General features: G+C 41.2%; 1 long non-coding RNA gene across 1 annotated transcript; it reads right to left on the bottom strand.

Annotated features, from left to right (window-relative positions):
• Nucleotides 1-251: 251 nt before the first annotated feature.
• On the bottom strand, nucleotides 252-9,584 carry LOC140187385 (uncharacterized). Its single transcript, XR_011883081.1, has 3 exons — nucleotides 9,520-9,584; nucleotides 1,497-1,591; nucleotides 252-375 (listed from the first exon to the last, which is right to left on the bottom strand). It is a non-coding gene; the product is annotated as an uncharacterized lncRNA (long non-coding RNA).
• Between the last annotated feature and the right edge of the window lie 5,202 nt (nucleotides 9,585-14,786).

Below are 14,786 nucleotides of genomic sequence, written 5' to 3'. Positions count from 1 at the left end.
TGGCTGCATGCTTTTATGCATTCAGTTCCTGCCATATGATTGGCTGATTAGATATTTGCATTATCTAATCTAATTTCTCCTAATGACTCCACTAATGTAGACAGCATCCCTCTAACATCGGACTTCCTGGGAAGTAACATTCTAATTGTTATTTTGATCAGTTGGACACGAGTTCAATCTCATCTCAGCAACAATGTTTATTTTATTAAATAAATCTGCATCATCAGAAGTGACAACCAGATTGCTGTAAAATGTAAAGCTATTGTCTGATGATTGTGTATCTTCAAACCTTCATCAATTAGGTTGACCCTTTTATTTTCTTCTGAAACATTTGGTTCTTGCAATGGCTTTTTAGCGACTTAATCCAACTATTTTCTGTAAAAAAAAAGTAACAGGTGTAATTTTTTCCTGACACAATGAATATCTCAGCATTGTATTTACTGGCCTTATATTCACTTTAATTGCTTTTATCTCCCTCACACTCTGTGTAGTCTCCTTGCTGTTAACCTCAGTGCTTCCATGAGCACGAGAGAATATGAAATGTAACTCAACATGGGTCTTAGTCTGAAATGTCAACTGTTTTTTTCATTTCCACAGATGCTGCCTGACCTGCTGAGTTCCTCCAGCATTTTGTGTGCTCCTCAGCACGGTATTTCTCATTGATGTTGGTTCACATGCAGTAAAACTCCCAATAATTTGTTGGGAGACAATTGGGAGATGCCAATATTTTGGTATCCGGCTCACCAGGTAATGTTTCCTGCACTAAATGTGCGTCTGTTCATGAGCTTCCGTTCCACTCCCTTCCCACCTACCCAGGTTTCAGTTTTCACACTCTCTTTCCACTCACTGGAGCTCTGGTTTCTGCACTTCCTTCCAATATTCCTGGTTCATTGAAATGGTTATTACAGTATACTGTGTAACATCTAAAAAAAGTTACTTTAAGGAGTGTAACTGAAATCACACCCAGAATTCCAAAAAATCTGCTATTTCGGCACAACCAAAATCTAAAACATTTTTTAAAAATATCATTAATGTAATAGTCATAGTCATACTTTATTGATCCCGAGGGAAATTGGTTTTCATTACAGTTGCACCATAAATAATAAATAGTAATAGAACCATAAATAGTTAAATAGTAATATGTAAATTATGCCAGTAAATTATGAAATAAGTCCAGGACCAGCCTATCGGTACAGGGTGTCTGACCCTCCAAGGGAGGAGTTGTAAAGTTTGATGGCCATAGGCAAGAATGACTTCCTATGACGCTCTGTGCTGCATCTCGGTGGAATGAGTCCCTGGCGGAATGTACTCCTGTGCCCACCCAGTACATTATGTAGTGGATGGGAGACATTGACCAAGATGGCATAACATACTGTAAAATAAAATGTATAATCAGGTCTTCAAATTTTTGTGGGCGTTTATTCCTTAGAAGATGATGGTTTGCAGATGAGAAGGCTGCACTTTACTTGTGTCCACGTCATGCAATATTTACTTACTGTACGTACGGAGTAACTTCGCATCTGTTCTCCTCTATTCTCAGCATTTCAACTTCTGTTGCAACATGGCAAGTTTTCTGTGTTCCATAAGTTATCTAATGAATAGTATTTATTAGCAAAAACAGACAAATGCACTATAGTGTTGTAATAAGCTCCGAATATATTTCATGACTGAAATTCATATATCAACGCTGTGAAGTTTACAGCTTTAGGAGTGCATGCAAAAATAAATGTTTGTTTTGAATCTATGTTCAACAAATTTTATTTCATAATGCATGTAATATAAACTTCTCAAATTTTGCTTCAAGTGCAGACACTATGGCAAGTTGTATTTGTATTTACAGATTTATTGACTCTCTTAAAAAAAAGCAAGTACTGATTTATGTCTTCAGTTATAATGTTAGCTGCTTGATTTTATTTTCTCTCTTCTCCTCCTTCTGTTTAAGGTTTCATCATGATTCAGACTTTTCCCCTGGCTGGAAGGTAAGAGCTTACCCGGGCTATATTTATTGATGTTTTTCTGCTATTACATCAGATGTTTGTAAGGATAACTTTGGCTCCTGGTGATTTCTCCTACACCATAGGAATCAGTCTACCCTCCTCTTGTATTTTCTTCAGTGGGTAAGGTTATTGTGTGAAAAATATAAATAAGTTAGGATGGAGCTTGGACAGCAATGTATATTGATTCTAATTCTATTCTGAATATTTGTCGAAGGCTGAAGAAAATGCATGTTTTTCTTCCAGATAAAAATGGCAAACAAATGCAGTAATTCTAAATAGAGACAAAAAAAAAGATATTGCAGGGGAAATGAGGGACGGACAATAAACGCTAGCCTTCCCGACAATAATGCCCACTCCTGAACATAAGTAATAAAATAAATATTGGTTGTGGGCAGTTTGCTATGCCAGTAGTGGTCAGGTTTTTAACAGTACACTTTATTCTTCACCACTGAAGCTCTATGGAAAGGCAATTGGCTGGGAACAAAAGCTGCAGTATTGATTTTTGATGTAACATCATCCATTTTGATTTTTCCATATTATATTACATCTTTAATGTCCTTATCCATTCACACTTAGCTTGTCAATATCCTTGAAATCACTAGTTTTGAACTGTAATCGAACTTGGATAACCTATGCCATTGGAACCGGAGGCTCAGTATCAGACCCCGCAGAATTCCATTAGTCATAGCCTCGTAACCCTACATTAACTTGTTTATTCCTACTCTCTGTCCCACAACGAATACTCAATCCATACCAGTACATTGCATCCAATATCCTATGCTCTGGATTTGCTTGATATTTGATGCCTTATCAAAGACCTTCTGGAAGTTCAAATTCAACTAGATCCAACAGTCCTATTCTGCTGGTTCCAACCTTAATAGAATTGTCATTCTTCATTTCCCTTTCACAAGTCTATTCTGACTCTTTTCAAACCTGTTAATTATTTTATACATTGCCTGGTACAACTTCTTTAATAATAGTTTCTATCAGTTTCCCTATTGCTGATGTCAGACTAGTTGGTTTGTCATTCTCTTTTTTTCCCCTTCCCCCTCATTTATAGAACAGCAGCACAAAGGCATTTTTTTTAACTAAAGGCTTGACTTAATGTATTTAATTGTTGAACTGTGATATCAGTGTTTGTTATTAATTTAGTTTAATTAAACTTTGAAGGAGTGCTTTAACAATTTTAAGAATATTTAATATTTACTGATTGTTTAATAGTACCGAACAGTGAAATAACTTGTCTTTAAAATCCTTTGTAGCTTTGCTGACTGTTGAATTTTTTTTTAACTGTTTCAATGGGATGGCTTTCTCTGAACACCCATCCCACTTCACTGATGCATCTAACATGAAATCCCCACCCTCCTCCTGACACCCAGCTACCCACCTGTGACCTCACTGCATTGTGCAGTTCGTGGTCCTGCAAGTCAATGTTGGTACATCTGTAGCAGGTAAGGCTGTACTCAGTTTTTATATCAGCAGTGAGTGTGTTTGGTTAGTGGTGGAAGCAAATTATGGTGCATTATTTTTCCAGAGGTTCAACACTACTTTTGATGTACAACCTCTTGGCTTCGTACCTGGCTGCAGTTAAATTGAACTACTTTGAACACTTCTAACTTTAATATTGATGTCAACTTCAAAATTACTTTAACGTTAGAAAATGTGACAGAATATGGAAGGCTTCTTGGCAGTGATGTGAGGCGAGGCAGGAATTGCTCCAAGTTTGCATGAATGAATTCTCTGATCAAAAAGCTCTGACAGCAGAAAATATTAGTTATATTACCACTTTTACATAAATGTGAAGTAAGTGTCAAGAATGGAGAAGTGGCAAAATAAATTGGAAGTTATGAGATCATCTGCCACTCAAAGACAATGAAGTCAAGTGCGTGATCTTTCATCTGATATGCCATTTATTAATCTGTTTTCAATAATTCAATATTAAAAGAGAACTAATTAATTCCTGTGCCCTAGTAAAATTCAAGGTCAACCAGCCACCAAAAGAGTACTGCCAACACAGTTAGCAGGAATAAGCACTAAATGCTTACATTGTATGGGGAAACAAGAGAAAATCTGTAGATGCTGAATTCTAAGCAACACGCACAGAATGCTGGAGGAACTCAGCAGGCCAGGCAGCATCTATGGAAAAGAGTAAGCAGTCGACGTTTCAGGCCAAGACTCTTCATCAGGAATACTTAATTCAGCATTGCTTGAACATAAGCCATAAACCAAGTAAGCATTGGAACTATGAGTGAAATGCATAGTTTTGGGTGACCAGAGGTTTATGGAGAATAGGATGAGGGAAGTTAGCTAGAAATGTATTAGAACCTTCAAGTCAAGGGGTGACAAGAGCATAAATGGGTGTTTCTCTAGCAGATGGATTGAGGCAAGGCTGATTCAGGTGATAATAAATGATCGTTGTTATAATATTTTGGATGTTTAAATCTCATCCAGAATCAAGTATGGCTTTAAAATTGTGAACAATCTGGTTCAGTCACAAACAGTTGGCAGGGGGAAGTGTGTAGTTCTGGTTGCAGAAATACAGGAAAGATATGATTGCACTGGGTAAGTGCAAAGGAGGTTCATCAAGATATCTTCAGCATTGATTTTGACATGACTGGAATATAAGAGCAGGGATGCAATGATGATCTTTTACAAGGCATTGGTCAGACTGCTCTTGGAGTATTGTAAGCAGTTTTGGGCCCTTAATCTAAGGGAGGATGCGCTGGCATTGGAGGGGGTCCAGACAAAGATCACAAGATTGATGCAGGGAATGAAAGAGTTAATTAGTTAAGCTAACTTGATGGCTCTGGGCCTGTACTTGCTGGAGTTTAGAAGAATGAGGTGGGGGGGGGAGGGATAATCTCAGTGAAAACTACAGAATGTTTTTAGGCTTCAATAGACAGGATGTGGAGAGGACACTTCCTATAGTGGAACAGACTAGGGCCAGAGGGCATAGCCTCAGAATAGAAGAACATTTTTTAGAACAGAGATGAGGAGGAATTTCTTTAGCCTGAGGATGGTGAGTTTATGGAATTCATTGTCACAGATGGCAGTAGACGCCAAATCATTGTGCATATTTAAAGCCAAGACTGATAGGTGCTTGATTAATATGGGTATCAAAAGTTATGGGAAAAGGTAGGAGAATGGGGTTGAGAAGGATAATATATCAGCCAAGGAGGAATAGAAAGATAGACTCAATGGGCTGAATGGCCTAGTTCTGCTCCTATAGTCTTATATTGAATTGCTTGTTTTGCAAGGAGAGATCAGTCAGGCTGGGCTTGCTTCCTTTGGAGTTGAGAAGACCAAGTTCAGAGCCAGAATGATATATACAAAATTATGAAAGGCATAGATCAGATAGACAATGGGGAACATGGTCCTTTTACAGAGGTGCCTATGATCAGAGGATTAAGGTAAGGGAGTGGATTTAGAAGGGATTTGAATTTGAGAACTGTTGGAACCCCTAACTCATTGCCTGAGGGGATGGAGGAGGTAAATATTTTCAAGATATTTAAGAAATATTCAGATGAACATTTGAAACATCAACAGCAAAGGCGGCTAAGGATTGATTGCTAGGAAATGGGATCAGTATTCCGTGAGACGTGGCTGTGAGGATAGGAGCAATGGTAAGGCAATAGAGTTAGAAGCAGCCATGAAAGACAATGGCTTTTTCTTCACTATGTTTAATTGGAGTAGCTTCCTGGAGTGATGGATAAAACAGTCTAACCGCACAGGAGATGAGGCAGATCCACATGTCATCCATGCACAAGAGGACATTGGCACTATCATGTTGCTGATGAGTAGGAGAGAAAGGGCAGGAACCACTGCAGACAATTCTGTGACCAGGACTGGACCGATAAAAATAAAGCCAAGAATGTGTGATCCCATCCAGTAAGTGGTGTGATTACCAATAGCACAGATGGAGCACGATAAGCAAGGATAGATCACATCTATCACATTGTGTATCTTTATTTTACAATACTTTAATAATGCAGTTGAGCTGATGGTGTCATCTGTGGCTGTGTTTGTAGCATTCGTGCCCAAGTCAGAGGTGTGTGTTCAGTACACGCCAGTGGCTGTTATTTCATTGTACTGTTGTGAACTGTTGAATGTTTGTCTTTCGATTAGAAATTAGATTGATAGCCCTTCCAATTTAAAATTGAAACAGAATATGAATCAAAATATAAATTAAAACAAAGTGCTGGAAGTATGCAGCAGTGTGGGAGAGAAATAAAATTTATCTTTAAGGTCAGTGACTTTTGTCAAAATTACAAAATGTTAAAAGCCCCAAAAATCTTAAGTCGATCCAACATTGTCTGTTTAAGAACAGAGATCAATACAGCATAGGAACAGTACCTTTGGTCCACAAAGTTGTGTTGAAATAATTAGTAATCAAATACCCAACTCAGCTAATCCCTTCTGTCTACATAATGTCCATATCCTTCCATTCCCTGCGCATTCACGTGCCTATCGAAGAGCCTTTTGAATGTCTCTGTCATATTTGCCTCCAACCCCTATCAGCACATTCTAGGTACCCAACACTCATTGTGTAAAAAAAAAGCCCCACACACATCCTCTGAGCCTACTTGCTCCCCTCTCACCTTAAACGCACACCCTCTGGTTTTCTTTCAGATTTTCAGCGTCTGCAGTATTTTTCATCATAGTCACTATTCAGCTCTTTCTTAGGAATGTTCACTGAGAAAATTTGTTCCTCTCTGTGATAGGGTTTTTATTTGACTCTTTTAACATTGTTGACTACACAGACACAACTTTCCTCAACAAATATTCCATCCCACCTATTCTCTTCACCCCTCCTCTACAAGTTAAACATCCCTGATTTCTATCTTTTCCAACTTTTGATAAAAGTTCATTGAACTGAAACATTAATTAGGATTCTTGTCCCTTCTATTCCATTCCCTCAGACCAATGTAGAAATTTCAACTGCAGTATTTAAAAATCAGCATTATTCTGAAGTTCATGTATCTCCCAATCTTCACATCACAAAAACACATTATTGTATTTTCCCGATGCGGCCCTTTGAATCTATTACAGTGCTTAGAGCAACCTCTTTCCCCCTACTTATTTTTTCTGAAGACTATACCTTTTCAGTTCGTTGTTTGTGGAAGCTGGCGATTATTATAATCAGCGGATCTTTCACACGGACCGCTCTTTTAAAAAGTACTTCATTGGGTTTTAATGGGTGTGCGCGGTTTTCCGGAGTTGACAGTACTTCGAGGAAGTGAAGAGAACGAATGCAGCTGCGGGATGGTTTTGAAGGGGCGGGGGTCAGTGGTGTCTGACCGTTCTGGAAAAATATGTGGCGTTATCTGGCTTTCAGAAATTAAATCGGGGAAGTCCTCGATAACGCTGTTGAGTTATAGAAAGGTAAGGAGTCCCTTGATACCTCAGAAATAAAGTAAATCACGACTTTAGCGGTACAAACCCCCTCGTTGGCATCTGATGAAACTGACGAACATTATTACTACCGGCGGTGCTTTACATCGCCCTCCGGATGCTTGGTCATTGTTTCGGTAGTGGAATGTCGACCGTTTAGCCGCCAATAGTTAAAGGGGAATATTGAAAACCGTTTGCAGTACGACTCGTTAAGGACGTTGCTTTCATTTAAACATTTCATGAACATTTCAAAAGCCGCGGGAAAATTTTAAACATCCAACTAACGCCTGGAAACGCGGGAAACCAAGTCCCTGCCGATCAACAGATTCGGTTTTGCGGGTTCAGCGCATGGTCCCGATGCAGGAAACGCTGCAAGAGGATCTGCATCCGAGGACCGTGGTATTTCAATATAAGAAAGCTTCATTCTGTGGAAAAGTGCTCTAATGCTGCTAGTTTACACCACCGCTGAAGTTCAGCACGCCCCACAGCTAAACCCCTCACCGTTTCGCCGTTCATTACTGTTAAGGCTTGGCTAATAGGAAAGCTTGGCATCTTCTCTGCAGTCACTCTGTTACAGCAGGGACTCCGACAACACCCGGATATCCCGGCTAGGAAGGTCCATCGGCACTGCTCGATTGGAGCCTCTGGGCTCAAAGTTTTAACGACACTCTTTACTGATTATGTTTTCTCTCTTCCCCAGTTCTGTTGAAGGGTTCCAGGCCTGAAACGTCGACTGTTTAGCTTTTCACAGATGCCGCATTGCATACCGAGTGTTTCCAGCATTTAATTCTAGATTCTCTATATCTACAGTCTCTTACCATTTGAGACCAGAGACACTAGCGGTTACACCCAAGTGATCGTTCCGTTGTTACCTCAGATTTGTTTTAAACGTGAAACAGTTAGGGGAACCTCGGTAGCGTGGCGATTAGCTTAGCGCGACGCTATTACAGCTTGGCAGGTCGGAGTTCAATTCCGGCGTCCACTGTGAGCAAGTTTCTATTCCATGTTCCTTGCCGTGTGGGCACGGGTTTTCTGCGGGCGCTTCCGTTTCCGCCCAAAGACGTACCGGTTAGTAGGTTAATTAGCCATTACAAATTGTCCCCTGATTGGGTTGGGGTTATACAGTATCGGCGGGATGCTGGCTGGCGCTGTACCGATAAATAGTTCTTTGAATTCAAGGTACAAAATAACCTTCACCTTCGTCTCCAAACCACCTCCTGCTACTACTCTCTGACCTTGCATTTTGGAAATATGTCATCCTTGTTACGGCCATGGTTAGTTTATAATACGTTGACAGGCAGATCTACGTCCAATCTGTATGAATCTTTGTCCTATATGTTAGCTTCACTGCAGCTTAACCTATTGATTGCCTGTGCAAGTTTACATCTCACCACGCCCAGTTTCGGTACGTTCTGTTAAGTATTTACTAAAATATGGGAACGTGTTCTAGTCATTAGCACCAATTAGGGCCCAGGCAATATGCTAGGGAACAGCCACAAGGTTTTGGCGAAAGGATTCTCAGTCCTCAACCTGAATTAGCAGTAAATACTGTGAAGTGGTCAAGTGGAGTGTGATCGCCGTGTCGTTTGTGATAGATACAGGAGCTATAGGATGCTGGAAACACTTAGCAGAACAGACATCAATTGAGGAAGATTTTTGCAACGTAAGACCATCTAACGGGAGATAATCCATTCACCCCCCACAGGCGCAGCCTGATGTGCTGAGCGTATTCCCTGCTTTCATTGTATTTCCGAACAGAATGCTCCCCTGTTTTTAAACAACGGGGGCGCGGGAAATGTGATTGATCGCCACACCGAGGCCTGGTCCTCACCTACCACCCCATCAGCCTCCGGGTCCAACATATTATTCTCCGTAACTTCCGCCACCTCCAACGGGATCCCACCACGAAGCACTTCTTTCCCTCCCCCCCCTCTCTCTGCTTTCCGCAGGGATCGATCCCTACGCGACTCCCTTGTCCATTCGTGCCCCATCCCCACCCATCCCTCCCCACTGATCTCCCTCCTGGCACTTATCCTTGTAAGCGGAAGAAGTGCTACACATGCCCTTGCACTTCCTCCCCTACCACCATTCAGGGCCCCAGACAGTCCTTCCAGGTGAGGCAACACTTCACCTGTGAGTCGGGTGATTTACTGCGTCCGGTGCTCCCGATGTGGCCTTCCATATATTGGCGAGACCCGACAAAGACTGGGAGACCGCTTTGCTGAACACCTACGCTCTGTCCGCCAGAGAAAGCAGGATCTCCCAGTGGCCACACATTTTAATTCCACATCCCATTCCCATTCTGACATGTCTATCCACGGCCTCCTCTACTGTAAAGATGAAGCCACACTCAGGTTGGAGGAACAACACCTTATATTCCGTCCGGGTAGCCTCCAACCTGATGGCATGAACATCGACTTCTCTACCTTCCGCAAATGCCCCACCTCGCCCTCGTACCCCATCCGTTATTTATTTTTATACACACATTCTTTCTCTCACTCTCCTTTTTCTCCCTCTGTCCCTCTGACTATACCCCTTGCCCATCCTCTGGGTTCCCCCCCCCCCCGTCTTTCTCCCCGGACCTCCTGGTCCATGATCCTCTCATATCCCCTTTGCCAATCACCTGTCCAGTTCTTGGCTCCATCCCTCCCGCTCCTATCATTTTGAATCTCCCCCTCCCCCTCCCACTTTCAAATCTCTTACTAACTCTTCCTTCAGTTAGTCCTGATGAAGGGTCTCGGCCTGAAACGTCGACTGTACCTCTTCCTAGAGATGCTGCCTGGCCTGCTAGCGTTCACCAGCAACTTTGATGTGTGTTACTAACCTGCTTTTTCTGGCCAGTGCAGAAGAACAGGAGTTAAAGGTAAGTAGTGATAATAAAGTATTTTCCATGACAAAAATCAAGCTGTGTGTGTTTCTTTAAGAAGATTGGAATCGTTGGTAACACTGGAGCAGGAAAAACCACAAATTGCTGCCTTCTAACAGGAAAATTATCTACGAGGGGAGGGCTATAAATTTAATGGGGTGACGGAGTGGAGATGGAAGGCGCTAGCCTGCAGGTCACCCTAAGGCAAGGCGTAGCACCCCATCCCAACGCCGATCAGGGTCATGTGAAGCCATGGGAACAGGTGGTGGGTGGTCATATGAACAGATTCATATCAGAAGTCCTAACGCCAGGCCGACAATCTCTGAAGAGTATTGATAATGGCTGGGGGGTGGAGTGGGGTGGTGGAGGGCGGTGGTTTAAATCGGCTTGTAAAGTCACTACGCAGAAGGCGGCAATGACAAACCACTTCTGTAGAAAAAAAAATCCAAGAACAATCATGGTCACGGAAAGGTCGCGATCGGTCACGTCATACGACACGGCACTTAATAAACGACAAACTGAAGACGAATTGTTGGTAATTTTACTAAACGTATTGAAAAAACTACAACCTCAGCACCTGAACATTCTTGGACAGAAGTGTAGTAAAGTTATCCGCTCGCCGGATAAACAGTTCGTAAATTATCATCGTAGAGCCGTGCATGAGGTACAGAATCCGCACTCAAATATCATACATGTTTACACTAATCCGACATAAGTTTAAGTTTTTATTCTCCCCTCCCCATTATAATCACCTCACCCCATGATTCACACTAGGCAATTAACCTACCAACCTGCACTTTATTGAAACGGGGGAATAAAAACGCATAAACTACACTGACCGCAGAGGTTAGGGTTAAACCAGGGCCGTCTGGTAGGGAGCGGCTCCGTTAGTTACACCACTACGCCTGGCTACTTGTACTCCCAATTACACAAAACCGACTAGATAAAAAATACATTAAAAAAGTGGAAATAGTCTGGCAGGCAGCCCTTATTGCTGATAGTTAACGCCAAACCGTGCATTGTATTCCATAAGAAATAGCTGGAAACTTTTCGCGCAGACGTCCAGGTTATGTTCACAGAACTTAATGCTGTGACAAAGTACAAATATAAGGTTATAACTCTTACGTTCAGTATTTAAATCACCAGTTGTTCACTGGAGCCAACAAAAGGAATATTTACAATTTAAGTGCACCAGGTTGGTCAATAAAAATAAATAACGGCGCTCATTTACTGCGCTCGGTACAAATATCACTGCCTTCCGCTCCTGGCGGTAAGTTTACAACCGCTTGCAGAAAACACCGGAAGCACTCGTCGTTAGAACCGTGAAAGAGAAAACAAGTTAGTATTAAATTGCCAAGAGGGTGGAGGAGGAACAAAAGTGGGGTGAGACGCGCATTCACCCATCACATATATTCCCGCTGTTCTGACCACTGCGTCCTCCCTTCGGATAAATTCTTGTTTCTCTTCCCGCACGGGCTGTTTTCCAGCGTTTTTTTACTTAATATTTTCAAGCATCTACAGTTTATCATATGCTTCAGCCATTCCTAGCTCATTCTCCTAAGCATCGCAAGAGATTTGAATGTGGGAATAGTCTTATGGCGCAAAAATAAATGAGCAGTGTCCCTTGGGTGGTATAATGATTACATGTCCGTGTTAGCTTCTACACGTTGCAGTCGTTCCCAGAGGCTGCTCGGGCAAACCGGGCTCATTCACAAATTTGACGAGATGAGACCGAGGCACAGTCCTGCCACATTCTTCGCATCACGATTAGAGCAGTAAATATCCCGCAGGGGGAAAAGAGTAAAACAAGCGGATTAATTGACTCGTTCAAAACTGCTGCTTGAAGTCCGAAGTAAAAACGCTGTCGGCTGCTCGTCTTTAATTGAGCTGAGTTTTGTGCCGACGGACTTCAAACTGCGATTAACTAATAATATAAACAATTTAACTGCAAGATCAATACAGAAAATGTCCCGAACACATTCAGCTACGTGATATATTTCATACATAGCCCCGTTTCCATTATTTTCCTATGAGATTCAGCAAACCGGAAGCTTCACAAGTCTAGACACTCCACGTGATAGGGCTGATCCCCGAGGCTCTTGTTTTTGTGCCTGTTAATCTTCCAGATTCCTTTTAAGGTCCTTGCATCTTCAAAGTCTCCGTTAACAGTCTTAGTTGACGCAGCCCCATGAAACTGAGCGTGTCTGAGTTGCTGGTGCTAACAAACGATTGAAGTGCCCTCTACTGATTCACACCTTGCCGACATCACAGCACTGGGAATTAATTTCAACTAGTTACATTACCCCTTTATGCTCAAACCATCATTAAAATGAAGGTCGACATTTAAATTGCACGCCAGGTCTATATATTTAGAAATAGTTTTAGTACATGGGAAAACATTGACTGCTGCCTTCACGCCTAACCTGTTATTAAGGGTATTTCAATTTTTCAAATATGGATTCACGCAACAGCGGTAAATATTTTCCCAATAACACGCGCAACCGACATAACGGAAGCGAGGAAAGAAAGCAACGTGTCCCATCAACACATAACCTACCGGTTACAAGTTCAACGTGCATATCATTTCATTTATTATTTAGTGATGGTACCTTCAATGTGACGGCCATTTAAAAATTCGCCGCATAGAAATCCCCGATTTCCAGTTTACAATGACCAATTAACCTGTGGGAGGAATCTCAGGCGGTCACGGGGAGAACGTATTAACTCCTTACAGACCGCGGCGGGAATTGAACCCAGATCGGCCGTACTGTAAAACGTGCTAACCACTACGCTAGCGTACTGCAGAAATTGCTGAAAGCACTGTGCAGGTCAAGCACTATCTGTGGAAAGAGTTAACATTTCAAGTCGAAGACTCTTGGTCAGAAGGTTTTTCACTTGAAGCAGAAACTCTGCTTCCCTTTATGCAGATGCTGCCTGACCTTCTGAGTGTTCCCAGCTGGTTAAAACAGGCGTATTTCGAATTCCAAAGTAATTGTATAAACCACACTCCAAAGTGTTATTAAACATGGACTGAACCAGTTACTTGATTGAGTTTGGTTCTGTTCCTAAATGGTCACCAATATACAATACCAAAAAAAAACTAATTGGGAATTTGTAAGTATAATCTTTTAGTTTCAAGCAAAGCATCTGCAGGAAACCAGACTGGGATGAAATATGTTTTGAAGAAAAATGACCACGCTGAATTAGAAACTGACTCACCAAACGATGGTCTGCCGGTAGCCCTAAATGGAAGGTGAGACAAATGTCTTCACTCAGTCAGTGACAGGTGGTCGTTGACTCTTAAGATCCAGTTGCAGTGCCCTCAGGAGAATTTGCTGTGCTGTTGGGACATTCCAAGCTTTAACCTCTAAGCACTTAAGATACTCATGTAAAGTGATCCTTAATAAGTTACCCAAAGGAATATTGCTGACAAGGAAATACTTCAAAATTTCCCCTAAATTAGATTGTGTTATTTCAGTTTCCATGTCTTAATGCCCTCTGGGCATGTTATAATGTAATATTGGTGTTGCACACTATTTTAAATGCTTATCCGAAGTAAGAATAGTAAATTGGCCAAAAAAAAAGAACAATAAGTATAATTGGTTCAGGATAGTTATACATTTCATCACATGTCAACCAGGAGATTAAAAAAAAAACTATTTGAAGAAAATTAATACTGTATCGCAAATGTTGGATTCACCATACAGATCAGGAAGCCCGAGAAGTTGATGCTATAAGGTGTACTTATCTTTTAAAAGAGGTAATTACTAGAAGGAAATGTCTTTAAGAAACATAGAAAGCAAATTGATATCTATTTGCAAAAGGGGTTTAATTACTTCTGTTTGCTTGTATTTAATTATTTTACCAGATTAAATAACTGTTCAGACATTTTCTACTGATGGACCATTGGCAGCAGGAACATTCCATAAATCTACAAAGGTCAATCCTATTTACAGAACATCCAACAGAATGCCATTATTTATCCTATTTAAGTCATTTGGTAAAAGCTTATGGATCCCATACTAAACAGTGCACCCAAGAAGAGAAAATCTGGAGGTGCTGGAAATCCAAGCACCATGCACAAAATGCTGGAAGAACTCTTTTCCCTGAATATACACCATATTCTTTTATTTAAAAAAACACAAATATTCTGCATAATATCTAAGTACGTTTTTGACCAGGTACGTAATTATCAAGTTTGTGCCGTTAGAATAAAATATCTGGTCTCTAATGTTATGATGGATTGATAAAGTCTAGTTATCCTTTGCAACACATACAAAATGCTAGAGGAACTCGGCAGCCCAGGCAGCATCTATGGAAAAGAGTACAGTTGACGTTCCAGACTTTTTTCCATAGATGCTGCTTGGCCTGCTGAGTTCCTCCAGCATTTTGTGTGTGTTGCTCAGATTTCAAGCATCTGCAGATTTTCTCCTCTTTGTGATCATTGTAATATTTAACTAATTGGCATTCATAGTTCTCTTCTGGTGTTTTGCAGCACGCTGATACAAACTAAATTTATAGATCGATATCAG

This window comes from Mobula birostris, chromosome 24 (genome assembly GCF_030028105.1).
Source record: "Mobula birostris isolate sMobBir1 chromosome 24, sMobBir1.hap1, whole genome shotgun sequence".
Lineage (NCBI taxonomy): Eukaryota > Metazoa > Chordata > Chondrichthyes > Myliobatiformes > Myliobatidae > Mobula > Mobula birostris.
The sequence above is the reverse complement of the archived record's forward strand: the minus strand, read 5'-3'. Positions and strand labels throughout refer to the sequence as shown.